The sequence below is a fragment of the Triticum dicoccoides genome, chromosome 5A, assembly GCF_002162155.2.
Source record: "Triticum dicoccoides isolate Atlit2015 ecotype Zavitan chromosome 5A, WEW_v2.0, whole genome shotgun sequence".
In the NCBI taxonomy this organism is placed as follows: domain Eukaryota; kingdom Viridiplantae; phylum Streptophyta; class Magnoliopsida; order Poales; family Poaceae; genus Triticum; species Triticum dicoccoides.
The window spans coordinates 92,087,437-92,106,887 of NC_041388.1; positions in this window are offsets into that span (position 1 = coordinate 92,087,437).

Genomic DNA, 19,451 nt, shown 5'->3' on the forward strand with positions numbered 1-19,451 from the left:
AAAAAATAGATCCAGGGGCCATAGTTTTCACTAGAGACTTCTCTCTTGAACATAGCATACGGTGGGTAAGCAAATTACTATTGGGCAATTGATAGAAAAGTGAATAATCATGACGATATCCAAGGCAATGATCATGTATATAGGCATCACGTCCGAGACAAGTAGACCGACTCCTGCCTGCATCTACTACTATTACTCCACACATCGGCCGCTATCCAGCATGCATCTAGAGTATTAAGTTTGTAAAGAACGGAGTAACGTGACATGATGTAGACAAAGTAAACTCAAGAAATATGAATAAACCCCACCGATTTATCCTTAATGGAAACAATACAAATATGTGTCTTGTCCCCTTCTATCACTAGGATATAGATCACCGCAAGATTGAACCCATCACAAAGCACCTCTCCCATTTCAAGATAAATAAATCTAGTTGGCCAAACCAAATCAATAGATCCGAGAGAAATACAAAGCTATAATAATCATGCATAAAAGAGTTCAGAGAAGACTCAAATAATATTAATGGATAATCTGATCATAAACTCACAATTCATCAGATCCCAACAAACACAAGGAAAAAAGATTACATCAAGTAGATCTCCAAGAACATCAAGGAGAACATTGTATTCAAGATCAAAGAGAGAGAAGAAGCCATATAGCTACTAGCTATGGACCTACAGTTATGTGGTAAACTACTCACACATCATCGGAGGGGCAGCAAGGTTGATGTATGATGTCTGCTAGAACTACGTCGGTATTTCCCCAAAGAGGAAGGGATGATGCAGCACAACGACATTAGGTATTTCCCTCAGTGATGAGACCAAGGTTATCGAACCAGTAGGAGAACCAAGCAACACTACGTAAACATCACCTTCACACAAATAACAAATACTCGCAACCCGGCGTGTTAAAGGGGTTGTCAATCCCTTTCGGGTAACGGCGCCATAAATTGGCAAACGGACGTGATAAAAATATGATAGATGGGATAAATAGATCTCAAATAAAATAGATTGCATCAAGGTATTTTGGTATTTTTGGTTTAATAGATCTAAAAATAAAAGCAAAGGAAAATAGATCGCAAAGGCAAATATATTAAAGAAGAGACCTGGGGGCCATAGTTTTCACTAGTGGCTTCTCTCGAGAAAAAAAGCAAACGGTGGGTGAACAAATTACTGTTGGGCAATTGATAGAACTTCAAATAATCATGACAGTATCCAGGCAATGATCATTATATAGGCATCACGTCCAATATTAGTAGACCGACTCCTGCCTGCATCTACTACTATTACTCCACACATTAACCGCTATCCAGCATGCATCTAGTGTATTAAGTTCAAGGAGAAATGGAGTAATGCAATAATAACGATGACATGATGTAGACAATATCTATTTATGCAGAAATAGGCCCCATCTTGTTATCCTTAATGGCAACGATACATACGTGTTGGGTCCCCTTCTGTCACTGGGATCAAGCACCGTAAGATTGAACCCATCACAAAGCACCTCTTCCCATTGCAAGATAAATAGATCAAGTTGGCCAAACCAACCCAAATATCGGAGAAGAAATAAGAGGCTATAAGAAATCATGCATATAAGAGATCAAAGAAGACTCAAATAACTTTCATGGATAAAAAGAGATAGATCTAATCATAAACTCAAAGTTCATCGGATCCCAAGAAACACACCGGAAAAGAATTACATCATATGGATCTCCAAGAGACCATTGTATTGAGAATCAAACGAGAGAGAGGAAACCATCTAGATACTAACTACGGACCCAAAGGTCTACAAAGAACTACTCACCCATCATCGGAGAGGCACCAATGGACATGATGAACCCCTCCGTGATGGTGTCTAGATTGGGTCTGGTGTTTCTGGAACTTGTGGCGGCTGGAATTGATTTTCGTCGACTCCCCTAGGGTTTCTGGAATATTGGGGCATTTATAGAGTAAAGAGGCAGTCTGGGGGGCACCCGAGGTGGGCACAGCCCACCAGGCGCGCCCTGGTGGGTTGTGTTCCCCTCGGAGCACCCCCCCCCCCCCCAGGTGCTTCTCTGGCCCATTGGATGTCTTCTGGTCCAAAAAAATCCACAAAAAGTTTCAGTGTGTTTGGACTCCATTTGGTATTGATTTCCTATGATGTAAAAAACATGCAAAAGACAGCAACTGGCACTTGGCACTATATCAATAGGTTAGTACAAAAAAAGATATAAAATGATTGTAAAATGATTATAGAACATCCAAGAATGATAATATAACAGCATGGTACAATAAAAAATTATAGATACGTTGGAGATGTATCAGCATCCCCAAGCTTAATTCCTGCTCGTCCTCGAGTAGGTAAATGATAAAAACAGAATTTTTTATGTGGAATGCTCCCTAACATGTCATCTCATTTTCTTTTTAGCATGGACATTTGGAGTTTCATACGATTCAAAGCAATAGTCTAGTTTTGGTATGAGACTTAAATACTCAAGCATATCAACAAGCAACCCTGTCTTTCAAAATATCAATGCTAAAATAAGTTATCCCTAGCCCATCATGCTCAATCATTGATCCATTCATGAAACACACTCGCATATTAGCTACACCCAATGCTCAAGTACGATCATAGTGCCCCCTAGTTGGTGCTTTATAAGAGAAGATGGAGACTCAAATTAAAAATAAAAATTGCATAAAGTAAAAGAGAGGCCCTTCGCGGAGGGAAGTAGAGATTTTTAGAGGTGCCAGAGCTCAAAGCGAAAATTGAGAGATAAAAACATTTTGAGAGGCATACTTTTCCCACCAACGAAAATGACTTAGAGTTCCCCACACTTTCCATGCAAGATATATCATAGGCGGTTCCCAAACAGAAATAAAAGTTTATTCCTTTTTCCATCATACTTTCACTTTCCATGGCTAGCCCTATTCACGGGTGCCTTCCATACCAACACTTTCCAAGGAATTTATTATTTGACAAAATAAAGTAAATTCATTTTTCATTTCGGGATTGGTCATCCCTAATACCTTTGCCTTACTCTCGTGCAATGCCAAGTGAATAAACACTCATCGTGAGAATAACACATCTAGCATGGAAAATATCGGCCACCCCACACCGCCTCGCGAGCGGTATGAGCACACAAAAGAGAAATTTATTTTGAAAATTAGAGATGGCACATACAAATTTGCTTAGAAAGGCAAAAGAATACCGCATATAGGTAGGTATAGTGGACTCATATGGCAAAACTGGTTTAAACGATTTTGGATGCACAAGTAGTGGTCATACTTAGTACAAAATGAAGGCTAGCAAAAGATTGAGAAGCGACCAACCAAGAAATGAATAATCTCATAAGAGAGCATTAAGCATAATTAACACCGAATAATGCACCACAAGTAGGATGTAATTTCATTGCACAATTCTTGACATCCGTGCTTGCATAGGGAATCACAAACCTTAACATCAATATTCTTAATAAAGCATAATTACTCATCAACATGACTCACGTATCACATCATCATATCTCAAAACTATTACAAGGAACCCAGTTTATTTTGTCTAATGATCTTCATGAAAGTTTTTTATTATATCCTTCTTGGATATCTATCACTTTGGAACTAATTTGCATGTGTTGCTTTTGATAAGCTCAAACAAATATAAGTGAAGATCATGAGCATAATATTTCTTTCTCTGAAATTAATTTAAGTGAAGCAAGACAAAATTTATTAAAAATTTATTAACTCTCAAATAAATATAAGTGAAGCATGAGAGCATTTCTTGAAAAATACTAAAGCACACCATGCTCAAAAAGATATAAGTGAAGCACTAGAGCAATTCCATAGCTCATAAATATTTAAGTGAAGCATAGAGAGCAATTCTAACAAGTCGTGGCATAATTTTGGCTCTCTCAAATAGGTGTGTACAGCAGGGATTCAAGACTTAAAACACAAACCTAAACAAGCAAAGACTCATATCATACAAGACGCTCCAAGCAAAACTGATAGTATGTGATGAATAAAATAATAGTTTCGAGTAAAATACCGATGGTCGTTAGAAGAAAGAGGGGATGCCACTCGGGGCATCCCCAAGCTTAGTTGCTTGCTTCTATTTGGATAATAGCTTTGGATGCCATGGGCAACCTCAAGCTTAGACTCTTCTTACTCCTTATTCCTTCATCCATCGTAAGATAACCCAAAACTTGAAAACTTCAATCACACAAAACTCAACAAAACCTTCGTCAGATCTGTTAGTATAAGAAAACAAAAGAATACTATAAGTGATGTTGCAAACCAATTCATATTTTATTCTTGCATTATATCTACCAGATTCCAACTTTTCTATGGGAAAAACTCTTCAAAGAAAACCATAGAATCATCAAAACAAGCACACAACACAAAGAAAACAAAATCTGTCAAAAACAGAACAGTCTGTAGCAATGTGGATATTTAGAATACTTTTGTAACTCCAAAAATTCAGAAAAATTAGGACGACCTCAGAAATTTGTATATTAATCTCCTGCAAAAAGAATTGGTATTTTACCGCACACTGGTCAAAAATGAAAATTATTTTCGTGAGCGCAAAAGTTCCTATTTTTCAGCAAGATCAAGTCAACTATCACCCAAGAAGATCCTAAAGGGTTTACTTGGCACAAACACTAATTAAAACAAAAAAACACAATCATAGCAGTAGCATAATTGTTCTAACACTCAAGAACAGGAAGCAAAAGACAAAAAAATTATTCATTGGGTTGCCTCCCAACAAGCACTATTGTTTCACGCCCCTAGCTAGGCATAAAGCAAGGATCTAACTTTTGTCATCTTTGTTTCTAGATCCATAAGATGCGCTCATGATTGATTCATATGGAGGACTAATTCTTGTTCTAGGGAAGTGTTCCATATCCTTCCTTAATGGAAATTGGAACTTAATATTACCTTCTTTCATATCAATCACGGCACCGATAGTGCGTAAAATCGGTCTACCAAGAATAATTGGACAAGACGGATTGCAAAAAATATCAAGAACAATAAAATATATGGGCACATAATTCCTATTTACAATAATAAGAACATCATTAATTCTTCCCATAGGCTTTTTAATAGTAGAATCCGCCAAGTGCAAATTTAAAGAACACTCTTCAATATTGGTAAGACCAAGCACATCACATGAAGATTTTGGAATTGTAGAAACACTAGCACCCAAGTCATATAAAGAAAAACACTCATAATTTTTAATCTTAACTTTTATAGTAGGTTCCCACTCATCATGTAATTTTCTAGGAATTGAAACTTCTAATTCCAACTTTTCTTCCAAAGATTTCATCAAAGCATCAACAATATGTTTAGTAAAAGCTTTATTTTGTTCATAAGAATGGGGTGAATTCATCATGGATTGCAACAAATAAATACAATCAATCGAAGAGCAACTATCATAATTAAAGCCTTTGTAATCCAAAAGAGTGGTCACATCACTAGTTAAAGTTTTGACCTCTTCAAACCCACTTTTATCAATTTTCTCAACAAAATTTTCACCCTCCGAATTATCGGGACGCCATCTAGCTGAAGTTGACTCTTCTTCAGTCCCTTTTTCATCAATCTTAATTTTACTAAACAAGGAATCAATAGAAGAAACACCAAAATTTTTAATATATTCATCACTTTTATGAAAGCAATCACTAGAAAATGTTTTTTTTTCTAAAAATTCTCTTCTAGCTCTAAGCATAGTGGTTCTTTTCTTACTTTCATCTATAGAAACATAAAGAGCTTTAATAGATTCCTAAATCTTAGGCACAAAAATTTCATCTTGAGGTTTTCTACATCATGAGAAATTCTATCAACACTTCTAGACAAATCATCAATCTTATTCAACTTTTCTTCCATTGTAGTATTGAAAATCTTTTGAATGTTGATAAATTCTTTAATATTATTCTCAAGATCAGAGGTGTTCCTATTATTATTATAAGAAGGATTACCATAGGAATTACCATAATTATTAGAGGAATTACTAGGAAAAGGCCTAGGATTAAAATTACCTCTATAATCATTGTTATTGAAAATTTTTCGTGAGATAAAATTCACATCTATGGCATCACTATTTTGCTCAATCAAAGTAGACAAAGGCACATCATTAAAATCAATAGGATCACTTTTTACTAGCAACCACTTTCATAAGAGCATCAACTTTTTCACTCAAAGAAGAAATTTCTTCAACTGAATTAACTTTTTTACTAGTAGGAGCTCTTTTGGTATGACATTGTGAATAATTTGCCATAATATTATCAAGCAATTTGGTAGCTTCACCCAAAGTAATTTCCATAAAAGTACCACCCGCGACGGAATCCAAAAGATTATGAGAAACAAAATTCAACCCCTCATGAATTTTTTGTATGATCATCCAAAGATTTAACCCATGAGTTGGGCAATTCCTTAACATCATTTTCATCCTTTCCCAAGATTGTGCAACATGCTCATGCTCAAGTTGCTTGAAATTCATGATCTGGGTTCTAAGGGAAATACTTTTTTGCGTGCGGAAAATACTTAGTAATGAAAGCATCTTTGCACTTATCCCAAGAATCGATACTATTGCGAGGCAAAGAAGAAAATCAATTTTTTGCACGATCATGCAAAGAAAACAGAAATAATTTCATCTTCACAACATCATTGTCCACATCTTCTTTTCTTTTGCATATCGCATAATTCCATGAATGTGTTAAGATGGGACGCGCCATCATCATTAGGAGTACCAGAAAAATGATCTTTCATAACAAGATTCAGCAAAGCGGTATTAATATCACAAGACTCCGCACTAGTGGCGAGAGGAGCAATCGGAGTGCCAATAAAATCATTGTTGTTGGTATTGGAGAAATCACACAACTTGGTGTTCTCTTGAGTCATTGTGACTACGCAACAAGATTGCACTCAAAAACAAATCCAGCAAGAAAACGACGAACGAAAAAGAGGGCGGATAAAACGGCATTTTTTGTGAAGTGGGGAGAGGAAAACAAGAGGCAAATGGCAAATAATGTAAATTGCGAGGAGATGAGATTTGTGATTAGGAACCTGGTAGATGTTGATGATGTCTCCCCGGCAATGGCGCCAAAAATTCCTTTTGATGTCTGCTAGAACTACATCAGTATTTACCCAAAGAGGAAGGGATGATGCACCACAGCGATGGCTATCCAGCATGCATCTAGTGTATTAGGTTCATGGAGAAAGGGAGTAATGCAATAAGAACGATGACATGATGTAGACAAGATCTACTTATGTAGAAATAGACCCCATCTTGTTATCCTTAATGGCAACGATACATACGTGTCGGTTCCCCTTCTTTCACTGGGATCAAGCACCGAAAGATCGAACCCATCACAAAGCACCTCTTCCCATTACAAGATAAATAGATCAAGTTGGCCAAACAAAACCCAAATATCGGAGAAGAAACACGAGGCTATCACTACTAGGGAAAAGCTTATAGATAGGCGCTTACTAGTAGCGCGGGTTTATACCCCTCGCTACTCCTACTTACTAGTAGCGCGGTTTTTTACCCCTCGCTGCTACTAATTTGATAGTAGTAGCGCGGGTGAGGGAGTCCTGGATTAGGGGGTCTTCGGACAGCCGGACTATATCCTTTGGCCGGACTGTTGGACTATGAAGATACAAGATTGAAGACTTCGTCCCGTGTCCGGATGGGACTCTCCTTGGCATGGAAGGCAAGCTAGACAATACGGATATGTAGATCTCCTCCCTTGTAACCGACTTTGTGTAACCCTAGCCCCCTCTGGTGTCTATATAAACTGGAGGGTTTAGTCCATAGGACAACAGACAATCATACCATAGGCTAGCTTCTAGGGTTTAGCCTCTACGATCTCGTGGTAGATCAACTCTTGTAATACTCATATCATCAAGAACAATCAAGCAGGACGTAGGGTATTACCTCCATCAAGAGGGCCCGAACCTGGGTAAACATCGTGTCCCCTGCCTCCTGTTACCATCCGCCTTAGACGCACAGTTCGGGACCCCCTACCCGAGATCCGCCAGTTTTGACACCGACATTGGTGCTTTCATTGAGAGTTCCACTATGTCGTCACCATAAGGCTTGATGGCTCCTTCGATCATCGTTAGCGATGCGGTCCAGGGTGAGGTTTTCCTCCTCGGACAGATCTTTGTATTCGGTGGCTTCGCACTGCGGGCCAATTCGCTTGGCCATCTGGAGCAGATCGAGAGCTACGCCCCTGGCCATCAGGTCAGGTTCAGAAACTTAGACTACACTGCCGACATCCGCAGAGACTTGATCTTCAACAGATTCGAGCCCGTGTCAGGTGCGCCGCACAGTCGCAACGAGCACGACGTAACTCTACCGTCGGACAGTGTTTAGGATATCGCATCTACAACTACTCCGGTCGTCAATTCGGAGCAAATCGCGCCATCCGAGAGCGGAGGGATAGGCCCCGCCATGGAGGCCACACTCTCAGTGGCGATAGAGCCGGATACTGACCTCACCCCTTACGAGAGCCGTGTTGCCGAACCACCGAATTCATCTCCTGCCATGGACTCCGAGCCGCTTACATTTGTGCCCGTCGAATCCGACGGGGCACCGATCATGGAGTTCACCTCCGCGGATATCTTTTAGCACTTTCCTTTCAGCGATTTGCTAAATTCATTAAGGTCTCTCTCCCTGTCGGGAGAACCTTGGTCGAACTATGCCCGGCTAGAATGGGATGCGGACGGCGAAGAAATTCGCTACCCACCCACCACCCACTTAGTAGCCACTGTCGATGATTTAACCGACATGCTCGACTTCGACTCTGAAGACATCGACGGTATGGACGACAATGCAGGAGACGAGCAGGAACCATCGCCCACAGGGCGCTGGACCGCTACCTCATCATACGACATATACATGGTGGACACCCCTAAAGAAGGCAATGGAGATGAGACAGCGGAGGATGACCCCTCCAAGAAGCAACCCAAGCGATGACGTCAGCGGCGCCGCTCTAAGTCCCGCCATAGCAAAAACAACGATAACAGCGCAAGAGAAAATAACACTCCAGTCGACTCCAGAGGAAACGATGACCACATCACCCCGGCGGCAGAGCACGATGAAGCTGCAAGCGGCGAACATAGTATGGATCCGACGTCCGAACATGGCGATGCCAAGGATAACCCTCATCAAACCCCATCTGGGGAGGAAAACTGTCCGGACGAAGACACACACATCATCCCGGAAACACACTTGGAGCAAGAGAACCTCCGCAGAAGGCTTATTGCCACAGCGAGGAGTCTGAAGAAGCAGAAGCAAAGGCTTAAGGCCGCACAAAATACACTCAAAAGCAGGTGGAACAAAGTGCTCGATAGCGAAGCAAAGTATGGTGGAAGTTACCGCACAAAGAGCTATCCAAAGCGCAAGCTATTACCTGAATTCGACGACGAGGCCTTAGAGCCCACACAGCCAAATAATGAAATGGCCAACCGGCCAGATCCACCACCTTGTGACCGCGATAGAGCGGCTAACAAAGTCGCACATAAGTCAACACACGATCTATGTGAGGACTTGCGCCAAAAATCCGGTACGACCAGATCCATCTATGGATCTAGGAAGCGCGCTCCGGCACAAACTCAAAACCAAATATTACAACCGTCTGAACGCCATGGTACGTCCAAGTACAGGGGTGCCGCACACCCCCTATGTTTCACCGATGAGGTGCTGGACCACGAATTCTTAGAAGGATTCAAACCAGTGAACATAGAAGCGTATGACGGGACCACAGACCCTAGGGTCTGGATTGAGGACTTTATCCTCCATATCCATATGGCTCGCGGAGACGATCTCTATGCCATTAAATACTTGCCCCTCAAGCTTAAAGGAACAGCTCGGCACTGGCTGAAAAGCCTCCCCGAAAACTCAATTGGAAGTTGGAGGAGCTCGAGGACGCTTTTCGGGCTAATTTTCAAGGGACCTACGTCCGACCTCCGGATGCAGACGATTTAAGTCATATAATTCAACAATCCGGAGAGTCCGCCCGAAAGCTTTGGAACAGGTTTCTCACCAAGAAGAACCAAATCGTCGACTATCCAGACGCTGAAGCCTTAGCAGCTTTCAAACACAGCGTCCGAGACGAATGGCTTGCCAAACACCTCGGCCAAGAAAAACCGAGAACAATGGCAGCTCTAACAAGTCTCATGACCCGCTTCTGCGCAGACGAAGACAGCTGGTTAGCCCGCAGTAGCACCAGCGACCCAAGCACATCCGAAGTCAGGGATGGCAATGGAAAACCACGACGCAATAAAAGCAAGCATCAAAATAAAGAAGATAGCCCAGATAATACGGCGGTAAAAGCCGGATTCAGGGGCTCTCAACCAGGTCAGCGGAAAAAGCCTTTCAAAGGCAGCAGAGATGGATCGTCTGGCCTAAACAAGATTCTTGACAAACTATGTCAGATTCATGGCACCCCCAATAAACCTGCAAATCACACCCACAGAGAATGTTGGGTCTTCAAGCATGCAGGTAAGCTAAACGCCGAACACAAGGGGGGGTAGACACCAAGCGAAGATGAGGACGAGCCTTGCCAGCAAAGCACTGGAGGACAGAAAAAATTCCCACCAGAGGTTAAAACAGTCAACATGATCCATGTGACTAAGAGGAGAAGCAAACATGCACTCCGAGACACATGCGCCATAGAGCCCGTCACCCCTAGGTTCAACTCCTGGTTGGCCTGCCCGATCACTTTTGATCGCGGGGATCACGCGACAAGCATCCGACACGAAGGATTGGCTGCCTTGGTGTTAGAACCAATAATAAACGGATACCATATCACACGAGTCCTCATGGACGGCGGCAGTGGTCTAAATCTGATATATCAGGACACAGTCTGCAAAATGGGGATAGACCCGACAAAAATAAACCACCGTACTACTACCTTCAAGGGAGTAATATCAGGCCTAGAGGCCCGCTGCACGGGCTCTCTATTACTAGAGGTTGTATTCGGTTCTTCCGACAGCTTCTGAAGCGAAAGGTTAACTTTCTACATCGCTCCATTCCGAAGTGGCTATCAGGCACTACTCGGAAGAGCGGCTTTCGCTCGTTTTAATGCAATCCCGCATTACGCTTCTCTCAAGCTTAAGATGCCCGGTCCATGTGGCACCATCACAGTTAGCGGAAAATACTGAGCGTGCTCTATGCGCGGAAGAATGTGCGGCGGCTTTAGCCGCCGGGAACTAGACGGCCTCACCAACCAGAAAAAATGACAGGTCGTCAAGACCACGGGCACGGTTAGGCGAGTCCGGTGCACCACTACATATACATGAGATTGGTTTGATGATCAATCCCTCCTAGATGGTACCAGGGGCTTCCCGCGTGTAATCAGGGCTAGTCCGGCTCAAGTTGACTTATCTTGAATTTTAACGGTTTATTGATAATAACCAATTTTCTGGCACGACAACTTTCACCTAAGCTCTTCTCTTTTACAGTTGACAATCGTGCTACACCCGTCCAGGACATGGCACAATGAAGACACAGGCGTAGACGTGCAGCAGGGACCCGCTCAAAGGTTTCTTTTTAGATTAAGACCTTGCGCAAACCTTTTTTACTTTTTCTTGTTGTTCACATCCTCCGGATACTCAATACAACCGAGAAGGATGCCGACGTATTGGCATGTGGCCACGTCAGGATATTGCACGTACCTGGACACCTGGGGTTTATTATTAAGGGCATTGTTCAGCCCGGCATACGTTATAAACACCGAATACCTTAGGGAGTGTTCGACGTCGCGAGTTTGGCCTTATATGCATCAGCTCCGAATCATGTCTTTGGTCAAATGTTGGGTTTGCCCGGCTCCCATGTTTTGGTACCTTACGTTCCGCTATATCGGCTAAGGTAGCACTGGGAGAACTATTGCGATTGTGCCCTGGTTCATCCGGATGAGCACCTCAGTAGAGAAAGCCGAAAACTAACTGTCATGATATAGCGCGAGACTGGTCAACCACTCGATGATTCAGCGGAATCTTTGAGATTCCTCCGCATTAACGAAGGGCCGTTTCCCGGTCATGTACGTATGCGCCCCGTATTCGGACGAGCGCATAAGTACCAGGGGCTATATAGTAGCCCCACCGTCAAACTCCTATGGCTAAGTGAAAGTGTTAAAGCAATATAGTCCGATTGCCTCGTTCGCTGCGCTACCACCTCCTTAATGGACCAAGACATTGGATCAAGTGTGAATACGCGTTTTTTGCGAACATCCGGGCATTATATGCGTGGGGGCGGAAGCCGACGACTGCAAACTTTCAGGTTATATACATATATACATAGACGGCCACACAGGAGGCATCTTAATACTTTCAGGCAAAAGTATAAACACAGCCTTGATAACTCAATAAAACATTGTTTTTACAATGGGAATACATGTCACTAGAACATAATATTCTTCGAGCACCGAGCCTCTATCGAACGAGCGCCTTCAAGAACTTCTTCAAAGTAGTGCTCGGCAGCCACTCAGCCCACTGCCGAACCCTGTGTTGCAACAGTGGTGGCCTTCATCTCTGCCCAGTATGTCTTGACACGGCCAAAGGCCATCCGCGCACCCTCTATGCACGCCGACCTCTTCATAGCATCAATGTGCGGCACAGCACCAAGGAATTGTTGCACCAAACTAAAGTAACTATTTGGCCTTGGCCCTCCCGGCCACAGATGATCCACAACGGACCTCATGGCGAGTCCGGACAACCTATGGAGCTCGGCCCACTCGGCCATTTGCTCATTCAACAGCAGCGGACGCACTAGAGCATGGAACTGTGACCAGAACAACTTTTCCACTTCGCGATCTCCTTAATCCTTGAAGTACTCAGCTGCATCAGCAAGACTTGCTGCCAAATCCACGTAGGCATCCGCAGAACTCCATAGTTGATCAAGAGGAGCATATTTCGGATCCCCGAACTTAGTCCGCAACAAGAAGGGCTTCCCAGCCATGATATCTGCAGCTTGATGCAGCTCCTCCTTCGTCGCTCTGATTTTAAAGCGGGCTTCCTTGGCTGCTACCATGGCCTTCTCTAGGTCTGTCGCCCTCGCTCGGCTTTCTTTTTCAAGAAGCTGGTAACGGTCAGCGGCATCTTTCAACTCAATGGCCATCTTGGCTATCCTTTCCTTGCTCTGGCGATGCGTGGACTGTTCGGCCTGCAGCTCTTCGACCGCCCTTAGAGCGGCTGCATCGCTATTCCTTGTTTGTTCCTTGGCTCGGGCAAGCTCTGCCCAAAGGGTCTCCACGGTGGTAGCTCCATCTGCAGCACAGCATATTAAAGATACCGGCATCCTGCTCTTCTTACTATATGTTGATCACCGAAGAAATCAGTTACCCTGTGCCTCGTCAAGTCACTTGTTGACAAGCACGATGTCGGCATCTGCCGCATCAAGTTGCCGCTTTAGCTCGGCAAACCCATCAGTCCGGCTAGCCACCGGAGCTTCAGCCACCTGCACATAAAGGCGGTCTGGTTATTACCTGGGACTATGATCCTGTGTTTGCCGCCGTTTTCGATGACAACCAGAGTCTCAGGGGCTACTATCTGCATAGGGCACACCTAACATGTGCGGTACTGTCAAAAACATACACTATGTCACATACCTCAAAGCCTTTCAGCAGAGTCATAAAAGCTTCATGCAATCCGCTTTCAGCGGATGAAATCCTTTCAATTACCGTACCCATTAGCGTACGATGCGCTTCTGAGATGGCCGCTTGCTCCAGAAGATCCTTCAGTGCGTCCGACCGCACACTGTACGGTTCCGGACTCTTTCTGTTGCTCTCTTTAGGAGCCGAATACTGAGGACTCCGAGTGGCCAAGGGGTTACCCTCTGGCCTTGGTGGATCAGGAGAAACCCTCCGCAACGACACTTCAGGGTCGCCCGCCCCATGAGGCGGGGTGGCAGGGGGAGGTGTTTCGCTCTCCATCATCTCCGGAAGAAGATCCCCGGAAGACGAACTCTGTCGAGAAGGGCTACGATCCGAACTACAAGATATAGGCTTTGATTATTGTCTTCAGAAGTAAGGTAGGATATTTTCACTACGAAGTACTTTTCGATTACTTACAGCTCGGTAGAGGGCTGACTCCCTTGCGGACACTGTGCGGCAAGGGCACCCCCCGAGGCAGGACCCTCTGGCAAAGATTTCTTCCCCGTTTGGAAACCTCTGTTTCCGGATCTTCAGAGGTGGTCCTCTTCCTTCCTCGGGGAGAGGGAATGTCAGACTCTTCTCCCTGGTTATCCTCCTTCGCGGAGGCGCTCGTTCCCCCGGTTGGGACGAGTAATGAGTGAGGCTCGCTTTCGGCCTCTTTATTCCCCCCTTTATCTTCCTTCGAGGGCACCTGATAAGGCGCCGGCTCCAGCATTCTGTCTAGTACTGGATTGGCCAAGCCCTCGGGAAGGGGGCCGAACACCTGATCATCTTCACCTTTGTTATCCAGTCCTGGTCGAAGAGCGACTTTTCATAATGATGTTATGATAAATAAGATAAGCAGTGTGTTCGGCCATGGGATTACTTACTTGGGTATCCGGGCGATTACAGCTTAGACCCGCATCCTCGGCGGTGTCCGGACACTTTATTTGTGGTCCAAAGAACAACTTGTACATCTCCTCCAGCGTCATGCCGAGGAAGTGCTGAATAGTTCGTGGTCCTTCCAGGTTGAATTCCCACATACATAGGGGTCGATGTTTGCAAGGCTGGACTCGACAAACTAGCATAACCTGCATTACCATAACCAGGCTGAAATCTCTCTCGAAGAGATCTCAGATGCGGCTCTGCAATATCGGCACATCCTTTGCTGCACCCCAGCTCAGCCCCCAGCTGATCCATGACGTCAGTTGTGGTAGAGGGCCCGAGCGAAAGGCAGGGACGGCCACCCACTTGGCACTCCGGGGAGCTGTGATATAAAACCACTCCCGCTGTGTCGGAGTAAATAGCCATGGGTAGCCTAGCCGGAATCCCCTGGCCCTTCTGAAAAAATTACGAGCCCGTTCGGCTCTCAAGAATCCAAGACATGGGGCCGCCTTCCCCTCGCTGGCTGTCACCCAGGCCGGCTTTCGGAAGGCAGCCCGACTTTAGCCCTCATAAAGAAGGCCATGGGAGGCCGACTCCAAGAAGCCAGCCGCGAGGAGGCTGACTCCAAGAAGCTGGCTCCCATAAAGCGGTCGAGACCGTACCCTCAAAGTTTGCATCCACCTAACGGAGATGTGACGGGGCATGGCTACAGTGGAGCCTGCCCCCCCCCCCCGAATCCCGGAGCGCGCCTGGCACAGTGCATCGTACGGGAGGCCATGACCCGTCCGGCGCGGCACTGTTGCCACACTGACCCTGACGTCATCCACGACGGATTACCAGTACAGCCCATAGGCGGTGGGCCCCTTCAGGCAGAGAGACACCTGAAGGCGGCCTGGCCTCCCCCAGACGGCCCGAGACGGAGCCAGCTCTCCCCAGCTGGCTTGCCACCCCCTCGAAGGAGACGCCCCATTAAGGAGACAAGACGCAGTGAGGCTACAGTGGCCACCCGCCGGATGGCAGCACTGTAGCCACGCCTACCACGACGAAGCCCACGTCACCAAGATAGAGCAACAGTGATCAGCCGCCAACCAGGTCCTGGACAGTGGGGCCTGCCTGTCGACTAAGGGGCCAGCAGCCGGCGGGACCCACCAGTCGGAGGGCCCCAGCAGCCGGCGTAGAAGCCGGCGAGCGCAGTCACAGACGGCTGGGCCCCGCGCCCAGCCGGATTACCATTGTACCCCCGGGGGTAGGCCTATATAAACCCCCCGGGGCACCCATGCAAAGGGTTGGACCCCCAGCTAGTTTTAGACACCACACAAGGAGAAGAAGCAGGCGAGCCGTGCCCTTCTTCCTCCTCCCACCGAACAGCTCAAGGAGCATTGTGTAGCTACTTGTCCATCTAGTGATCATGCGGAGACCCCGCAGAGCAGCAGTAGGGGTGTTATCTCCACGGAGAGCCCCGAAGCTGGGTAAGATTAGCCGGCGTGCATGTCTTCGCCTCATCCCGTTTCCAGGCACCGGCGACGTCTTACTGGCTCCCACAACGATAAGCCACCCGTTGGCATATGTCGCACCTACCACCCGACATTTGGCGCCCACCGTGGGGCCAGGTGCATCGTTGTCCGGAAACCTGTTCTGGACGGGAACCCTCTTCCTCCCCAGCGAGCGTAGCCAGCCCGGCATGCCCGATGGCGCTTGCCACGACGCGCTGCAAGGCGTCACCAGCACTTGCGCGACGGGCAGCCTCACCAATATCCTCGACGAAACCCTCCTCTCCGACGAGCTCGCCTCCGATGCGGGCACCGACCACCTCGCCAACCTCCTCGGCCAGCTCCATGTCTCCAGCGAGCCCGCTATGGTTCTGGAGTCGGTTGGCTCCACCGATCTGATGCCTGTCGACTCCGGCACGGCCTCCTTCGACACCTTCCCCACCAACGTCGCGATCTACAACGACCCGCTTCCCCGAGCCGATGGCTGCGACGCTGTCACCACCGAGGTGATGGTCATCGGCCACGACGGCGCTGCTGACGAGAGCGCCCACGACGCCCCGCACGCGGCGGCCCACGACTTGTCCACCCCCCTCCCGGCTGATGCCGACGACGAAGCACTGGAAGCGCGCTGCCTCGCCCTCCTTGCAGAGGGCCGAAGGCTGGCTTCTGTGAGACGCCTCACCGAGGCCTACCAGCGCGAAGCTGACCGCGCCGCCTTCGGCACGCTGGCCCCGGGCGGGCCAAGCCGGGCCGACATTGTCAAGCGACGCGGCGCCGTCATCGCCGACACGCTGGGAGTCGACCGCCCAGTCTACGCCACTCCATTCGAGAACCTGCGCGCCGCCCAGGCGGCCGTAGACGAGCTGGACGGACTGGGGGCCGAAGAACTCCCCCACATGACCCGATGCATCCAGCAGCTGATCGATGCAGCCGCACAGCGGCACGAAGCCGACGCCCGCGCAGGAAGCCCTCCCCCACGCCGAGATCACGGCGCGACGTCCCGGACGCCGACTACAAGCAACACCCGCGCGCGGCGCGAGAAAGAGTCGGCTGCCAGCCGCAGCCGTACCCGAATCTCCATCGAGCGAGACGCGGACGGCCATCCCCGAGCCACGGAATGGCGGGGCAACCCGCCTCCGCCTCGACCCCGTGGAGAGAGATATCCCACCCCGCCGCCAGTGGCGCATCCGACTCTCAGCGGCCGACTAGGTCGCCGCGAAGGAGTTGGCGAGAACGACGCCCGCCATCGGATCGACCGCCTGGCACGATCCCTGGCGCTGGAAGAAGAAGACGATGTCGGCCCGCCCTGTTTCGGTCCCCGCATCCGCGACGAGCCTTTCCCCAAAGGGTTCTCGCTCCCAAGAGACACGCCCAAGTACAACGGCTCCGTGAAGCCGGAAGATTGGTTGATCGACTACTCCACGGCTGTCAGCATAGCCAACGGCAACCGGCGCGTTGCCGTGAAGTGCGTGCCCCTCATGCTACAAGGCACGGCGCGAACCTGGCTCAACAGCCTCAAGCCTCTCAGCATCAACAGCTGGCTAGATTTCACCGAAGCTTCCATCCGCAACTTCACCAGCACCTACAAGCGGGCCCCCAAGCCCAGGCAGCTCTCCCTGTGCGTACAGGGCCCGGCCGAGTCCACTCGCGACTACCTAACGTGCTGGGCCGAGCTCCGCAATTCTTGCGAGGGGGTACACAAGGTGCAAGCCATAGAATACTTCACAGCCGGGTGCCGAGAAGGTACCCTCCTCAAGCACAAGCTTCTTTGCGACGAGCTGACTACCCTCGATGAGCTTCTAGACATAGCGGACAAGTACGCCGCCGCCGACTCCTCGATGAAGACCGAGCTTCGGGTAGACGCATCCGGAAAAGTACTCAACCCGGCGCCCAAGACGCCGGCTGGGGATTCCGGCCGACGCCCACACTCGAACGACCACAAGCGCAAGGGCCCCGCGCCGCCTCCCGCCAGTCGGCAGGTGGCCACAGTTGAAGACGTGCCGCCTGAAGGGCGACCCGCGCCCAAGAAGCCCAAGGGCCGCAGGCCGGCTTGGCAGCCGGCCTTCTCCTACGAGCAGACTCTCGACGCCCCGTGCAAGTTTCACAACGGCGCGAAGCCGTCCAACCACACAACCCGGAAGTGCCATTGGCTCACCCGAATCTCTAAAGGCGAGGGGCTCGCACCGCCTCCACCTGCCGGCCCGCCGCCTCCGGCCCCGCCGCCTCCGGCCGCTCGGCCCGCAGTCGGAGCCGTGCACGACGAATTCCCCGATGAGCAAGCAACCTACATCGTCTTTACAAGCCAGCCCAAAGACCGGCGCAGCAAACGCCGAGAGCACCAGGAAGTCAGCGTGGTCGCTGCCAACCCCGCCGGACACATGCATTGGTCAGAAAAACCCATCAGCTGGAGCCGGGCCGACCATCCAGAGGTGATGCCGTCTCCCGGCTCTTATGCATTGGTCCTGGAAGCCACCCTTGCAACGGACAGACGCGCCGCCCGCTTCTCCCGCGTGCTGATAGATGGCAGGAGAAGCATCAACATCCTGTACCGTGACACCCTGGAGAAGCTAAATGTCAAGACGAAGCAGCTCATGCCTACTCGGACAGTGTTCCATGGCATCGTACCCGGCCTGTCCTGCGCCCCCATTGGCAAGATCAAGATTGATGTACTCTTTGGGGACAAGGAGCATTTCTGCCGGGAAGCAATATGGTTTGAAGTGGTGGACCTGGAAAGCCCTTACCATGCATTGCTTGGCCGACCTGCCTTGGCCAAATTCATGGCAGTTCCCCACTATGCATACCTCAAGATGAAGATACCAAGCACCAAAGGCGTCATCACCGTAGCCGGCGATTACAAGAAGTCCTCTGAGTGCGCGGCAGCCAGCAGCCGGCTGGCCGAGTCCCTTGTGATTGTCGAAGAAAAGAAGATGTTGGACCGAGTCGTGGCCATAGCCGACAAGCAGTCGGCCGTGTCCCCCGACCCCAAGGAGCATGATGCTCAAGGATCTTTCCAGCCGGCCAAGGAGACGAAGAAGATACCTCTGGACCCCGAGCACCCAGAGAGGTTTGCCGTCATCGGGGCAAACCTGAACAGCAAATAGGAAGGCGAGCTCGCCGATTTCCTCCGTGAGAATCGGGACGTCTTTGCATGGTCCCCCAAGGACATGCCGGGAGTTCCGAGGAAATTCGCCGAGCACAAACTGCACGTTCAGGAAGACGCAAAGCCAGTCAAACAACCCCTTCGCCGACTGTCGGAGGAGAAACGCAGGATTGTGGGAGAGGAGATAACCCGTCTCCTGGCAGCCGGCTTCATTATGGAAGTTTTCTTTCCAGAGTGGCTCGCCAACTCGGTCCTCGTGCTAAAGAAGAACAACAAGTGGCGCATGTGTATAGACTACACAAGCCTCAACAAGGCTTGCCCCAAAGATCCCTTTGCCCTGCCAAGGATTGACCAAGTGATAGACTCCACGGCT